This window comes from Mus caroli, unplaced genomic scaffold, assembly GCF_978045245.1.
Source record: "Mus caroli unplaced genomic scaffold, Mus_caroli_1 scaffold_8, whole genome shotgun sequence".
NCBI lineage: Eukaryota > Metazoa > Chordata > Mammalia > Rodentia > Muridae > Mus > Mus caroli.
In genome coordinates, this window is record NW_028227263.1 from 103,933,991 (window position 1) to 103,939,990 (window position 6,000).

General features: G+C 46.6%; 1 pseudogene; it reads right to left on the minus strand.

The window, feature by feature from the left end:
- Window positions 1-4,117: 4,117 nt before the first annotated feature.
- Window positions 4,118-5,108, minus strand: LOC147003278 (myeloid cell surface antigen CD33-like; annotated as a pseudogene).
- Between the last annotated feature and the right edge of the window lie 892 nt (window positions 5,109-6,000).

The window sequence follows — 6,000 nt, forward strand, 5'->3', positions numbered from 1 at the left end:
GTTTTATTTTGTTCTTAAAAACAGAATCTCCTCATGTATCCCAGGCAGGCCTGGAACTTGTCATTCCTGACCTCACTCTGCAGGTATTGGCACTACAAGCTATATTCAAATATATCACTGATGTTATTTGTGACGTAGTGCAGAGAAGGAATTGGTAGGATATGGGAGTCACAGGGACTGGATCCCGATTGGGTAGGGAACACAAGTACACAAGAACACAAGAGATAAAGATGCATCAGAAAAGCATATTCAGGCATGTGATGACTGTGTCCGTGATATTCTGATCTGGGATCTTGACCCTAGAGGTGCTGCTTCTCTAGGGAAGAGAGTTTCTATGGACAATGAAAGACTTGGCTGCATGTCCACCTTTCCCATGCATACTAACCCAACCACATCCTTTAGGGAGCTCTGACACAATGAATCTCTGTCCTTTTACCCCACAATTCCATGTTCATTTACCAGGTGAATAAATAGCCTTGATATTCAGAGTGGCTAATCTAACCTGCCAAGTCTGCTCACCCTGTTCCACTCATTCTTTCCCATGAACTCCACAGTCAATGCTTCTGTCTACGTTGTTCCCTCACAGACACAGTCAGCACACGCCTGAGCATGCTTTTCTTGATGTATCTTTTTCTCTATAATGATGCTGCTGATGAACAGACCTGACATTTGCCTCATGTAACCTTACATGTCCCAGCAAGGCCATCCTTCCTAGAAAGGGATTTCAATGCTCTCCCCACTACTCCCACAGCAAAGATCTAGTAATTGTCAGGCCTCTCTTTGCCTAAAGGTTATACATATATGACACAGCAAGGAGGAAGCAATAAGCTCACATCTGTGCATCCTCAATGGGATGATACCATGTGCTCCCCCAACCCCTGATAAGGAAGTGTCCAAAGGGCTGACAGGAGACTAGGATTCCTGTAGCACTTACCTGGGAAAGTAACCTAACTGCAGGGTGCATGTGGCTCATGCCCACTGCAGTCCTGGCTGCTTTCTTTCTGTGGTCCTTCACTCTGGTGGGAAACAAAAGACAGCCTGGCTTCCTCAAACTGGAGGTCACAGTCATGATTTTAGAATATATGATGACAGGTCTCAAGAGCACTTGTCCAGGGTTCCTCATGACATGATTGTGACAAGGACTACTCTTACTTCCTAGACTTCTAGATAAGGACCAGACCTGTGCTTGCTGGTGGCTGCCACCTAGATTCTCAACACCCCACAGCCTGTGGTCTGGCCACAGTTTCTCATGGTCCTCTAAGGCCCTTCATCTTCACTTCTCCACTCACCTGTCCCTCACTCAAAGCTCAGGCTCACATGAAGAAAATGAGGCAGATGCTAATAGTGAGCAGGCTTGAGACACTGGTGCCCCTGGTGGCTCACAGAACCACTCCTAAAGCTGCCTTTGTTCCTAAGTTCCTTGCTGAAGGAAAAATAAAAAAGCTTGAATGAGCTCTGATCTCAATGAGCTCAGATCATTGAAGACCACAGTCTTCATCTCTGAAATGGGGCCCAGATACTAAGTCTATTTCCACCTTAGGATCCCAGCTTTATCTAGAATTTCAGTTAAAGCACAGAGCCAAACTGAGCCCTCTTGTTCAGACCATATTCCTGTCCACTAAACTCCATCTTTCCCAGGACCCATATTTCTCTCCACTCAGAATCTCATGTCAAACACAGACAAATAATGGGGAGGGACATTCTCCCCTAGAGCACTGGACAGATGCTGAGCGCTGGTGATGCATTGTTGGAATCTGAAAGTCTCCATGAGGGTTAATGTTTCATTCTTTATGTTCTTGTTATAAGACTTCCTTCTGAAGTTGTTTTTTTTTTTTTTTTTTTTTTTTCTTGTAAGCAAGCAAGGATGTTAGGATATGGGCCAATCTGACTTCCTAATTAGTAGCTGTTAGACTGTCCCTTGCTCTTCTGGCTCATTTGAGCAAAAGGACTGTCAGTTAAGCAGCCAACTAGCTAGTCTATGTTTAAGCAAGCACCAGACAACTGCAGCACTTCCCAGACTCACATATGGTTGTTTTAGTTCCTGGAGGAGGGGCGTGTTTGGAATAGTTTGTAGGAGACATTTTGCTTTTACAATTTCCAAAGAACTCCAAACCATTTTTTACTGGAACCAGAGTGGGAGCATATTCCCCAGTGGCCAAAAAAAGAAAGGGACCCATGTGAAGAAGTGAGGCTATAATTGGACCAAACATCTTCTTATGTTATAGACAGAGGCTGCCCTAGCTTCCTTCAGAGTGGCTGGGAAACATAAGTGTCATAGTCTTAGGTTCAATTAAAAGCTTCTCTTGAATTTTCTTTCTGGTCTTCTTTCTGTTGCATAAGCTGAGCTGGTACCAAGAATAAAGAATCAGAAGAAAGCCTAGAAAGGGTATATGCAGCTGAAAGTGGAAGAACTATTGGCCAGTCAGCGTTCAATGTGGAAGGGACAAGACAGCCAGCCTTCTGAGAATTGGACACAAAGGGGGAAGAAGAGGCCATCAGAGGGTGAGATGGCAAGAGAGGGTAGAGAGCTGAAAATAAGCTGAGAAGAAAGTTAAGAATCTGTAAGGAATCAGAAGACAATACAACCCAAGACCCCAGAAGATCTCCAGAGAGCTTTCAAGGCAGACAGATTCCAACATCCTAAGCCTAGAAAAGAATAGTAATTCTTATAGGGCCAATGGTTTTGACACTGGTGGCTTGCAGGAGAACTGGAACACCAGGGTTTCTACCTGTCTCTGCTCCAGCTGTTGACACTCACTGCTGCCAAACACCCAGGGATCAGGGATCAGGAAATCATGAAGATGTTTACAAGCTTATTGACCAACTATAGTTTCTATCTCAGCGGATCAAAAAGATCACCCCAACTATGTGCTGGCAACAGCAGGACCAGAATCCTGCTCTCCAAAGCATTCAGCTATAGACAGACTCTCCCTTTTCTTCTTCCCAAAGATGTTGAGTCCCTCTCCTGGTCTCCTCTGCCCATCCCTCAGGATCATCGTGGACATTTGTGCCCACAGAAGAGGCTAGAAGAGAGTCGTTAGGAGGGTGGTTGTTGGAACTTTGAATCAGACCCAGAGAGCCCTTAGGGTACTGTGCGGCAGTGCCTCCCGGGATCCTACTACCCAGAATCAGCTACCTACCTATGTCAGCATCTCTTATCTGTTCTGCTGAGGGAAACTCCCTGCTCTGATAGGCTCTCTGTCCAGTTAAGACCATCCGTCAGTGTGACTAGAGTAGGGTACGGAGTGGTAATGATTGTGCAGAGGTCAGGGTTAAGAGCATGAGGACTAGCAACAAATAAAAACAACAGTAACAATAATGATGATAAGAAAGCATCCCCGAGAGACTTTTAGGGCTGAGGTAGCTTTCTGTTTGACTCCACAGTGGAGGAGCCCATCATACACATATCAAGCCCAAGGTCATGTGAAACCAATAGAGGACCCTGATGAGACCTGTGGTCTCTAGGTGAGAGTGAAGTGTCTGTATGTCCATCCTTTGTGACAATGGAGCATCTTATGGTAACACAGGAGGCTATAATACACGTGAGGGCAGCAGGTATGTAGGAAATCCTGGTATTCACCACTCAATTCTACTACGGAACGTAAGCCAATCTGAAAACTAAAGACCAATTTTAGAATTTCTCCAGGAGGTCCACTGACTGGAGGTAAAATATCTGCATAGAGGGATGGGGTAGAAGTTGCTGGTCTTTCAGGAGTATTCCTGCAAGTACCAGAGATCACTGAGGAGGAGGCGTGGTGAGTGATTCATACTGAACCTTCTACACTAAGTCTGAGCAAAGCTGGTTTAGCTGAGACCCCAGCAAGGCCCCATCTTGAGAGGCATGGGTTAGGAGTTCTCTGTAGCACGTGCCTGAAGCGTGGGATTCACTCCTCACTTGGGGTGAGCATGAAGTAAGGCAGAAATCTCTGATACCATACCAGGAGTCAGCCTAGAAGGATACAGTTTGTGCCCTTCTGTGTCTCTAGTTCAGTGGGTCTTCAGGATTCACCCACATTCGTTGTCCAGCCCACCTTCCTGTTTCTATACCCACATGGACAGAATGTTCCGCCTTTACTCACGGGTTACATTGAGCTGGGTGGCCTTCTCTACGGTGTATTTAGGTCACCCGGCAGGTGAGGTGGGTGTCATGGTCCTGGGGCCTGGGCATGAGTGTCAGCATTGAGGATATGGTGATCCTGGGACCCAGGGAGGTGAGGACAGGTGACATCCAGGAGAAGATAGGGATGCCCTGCTCTCATGGGTGCAGGGCACAGAGCAGGCTTCTGGGACAGCCAAGCTCCAGGGCCTCCAGCAGGAGGGGGTGGGGGTGTCTACATGGGACGTGGTGAGGAAAGGGGAGCCATGTAAGATCAGAAAGTGGGTGAGGTGCAACTGTGAGGAAAGCTCTGGTTCTGATGTAACTCTCTTCTCAGAGTCCTGATGCTCCAGCCCCAGCCACTTCCAGAATGGGGTCCCATCCCAAACCTGTGGCACCTGTGATCTTCTGGAATAGCTAGAGCCCACAACTTATCTGTGACATGCACAGACATTCACTTCTCATAATAACTCCATTGTGAGCTTCCTTTCTCTCCCAGGAAGAAGTAGGAACCATTGTCACCTCTTTGTGTATCTCAGATATCAAGAGAGCAGCTGTTATTCTGCCTGTCTCTAATTAGATGGAATTGGCCCTGGGAGTCTTTCAGCATTTGCTATTCTGCCTTGTTTGTGGCCACTGGAGACACTGGAAACTTGCATTAGCACCTGTGTGGAAGGAGTAGCTACAAACCTGAAGGGACAGGTGAACGTGCATGGTACAAGGACAGAGACCCTCCTGTACCGTCACCAACTCCAACACTTCCAGCTTATATTTATTAATATCCTTGCACTCTGTGGCAATAGGAGGCTTGGCTCTGAGTTTCCAGTCTCCTACCCACACCACGAGCAGTAAGCAAACACAGCTGTATTGAGAAGGATTCCTGAGCTTCGATGAGTGAGTGGAGATGGGAGGTAAGGTGCAAGAGAAAGTGTTGCAGAACCCACCAGAGCTGGAAAGAAGCCAGAAACTTCAGTTCACAGAAGAGCAACCACAGAGGACTGGAGCTCTGCATGGAGCAGATGAAAACCCTGAGGCCAAGGCCCTTAAAAGATGTTTGAGAGCCACCTAAAGGAGAGAGAGGGAGGAGAGAGAAGTGGAGGGAGGGAGAGAGGAGATCCTATTACTGAGTTTGTTCAGACACAGGGGACATATCAGGTCCTCCTACTCTGAGTCACCATTTTTAATTTCTTGCAGTGCTGTGGATCCAACACTGGGCCTTTCATAAACACTATGTCAGTGAACTCATCACTGGCCCTTGGCGATGCTTGTACTTGGCATCCTTATGCAGATCAGGCTGGCCTTGAACTAGCTTTCCATCTCTATTGCTGCACCTGTAGTCCCATTGTTTCCTTCTGTTTTAAGCTGTACCTTGGCTTACATGTATAGAATGCATCATATATCTCTCACTTTTGTCCTCTCATCTCCCTCTCATCTGTGTCGTCCCTCACCCTACAAATCGTTTCCCTACATCAATGTCTTATTGGTTTGTTTGTGATCCATGACTTTTAACCAGGACTGTCTGTATGTCTACAGGCTTGGAGCTATCCATTGGGACCTGGGATCATCCTTGGGTACTACATTGAAGACATATGTCCTCCCTCAAAATCCATCAGAGAAAAGAGTTCTACAATTGTTTGCTACACTGTGACTAACAGCAAGTTGGGGAGGAAAGAGTTTATTACATCTTATAACTTTCAGGTCATACTCTGTTAAGACAAGAACTCAAGATAGGAACCTGGAGGCAGGAACTAAAACAGAGGCCATGAAAAAATGCTGCTTCCTGGTCTTCTCTTCCTTGGTCAGGTCAGAACACCTGGCCAGAGATGATACCTCCCACTGTGGACTGGGCCTTCTCCCATCAGTCAGCAAACAAGAAAACATCCCTAGGCAGGAGAGATGGTTCA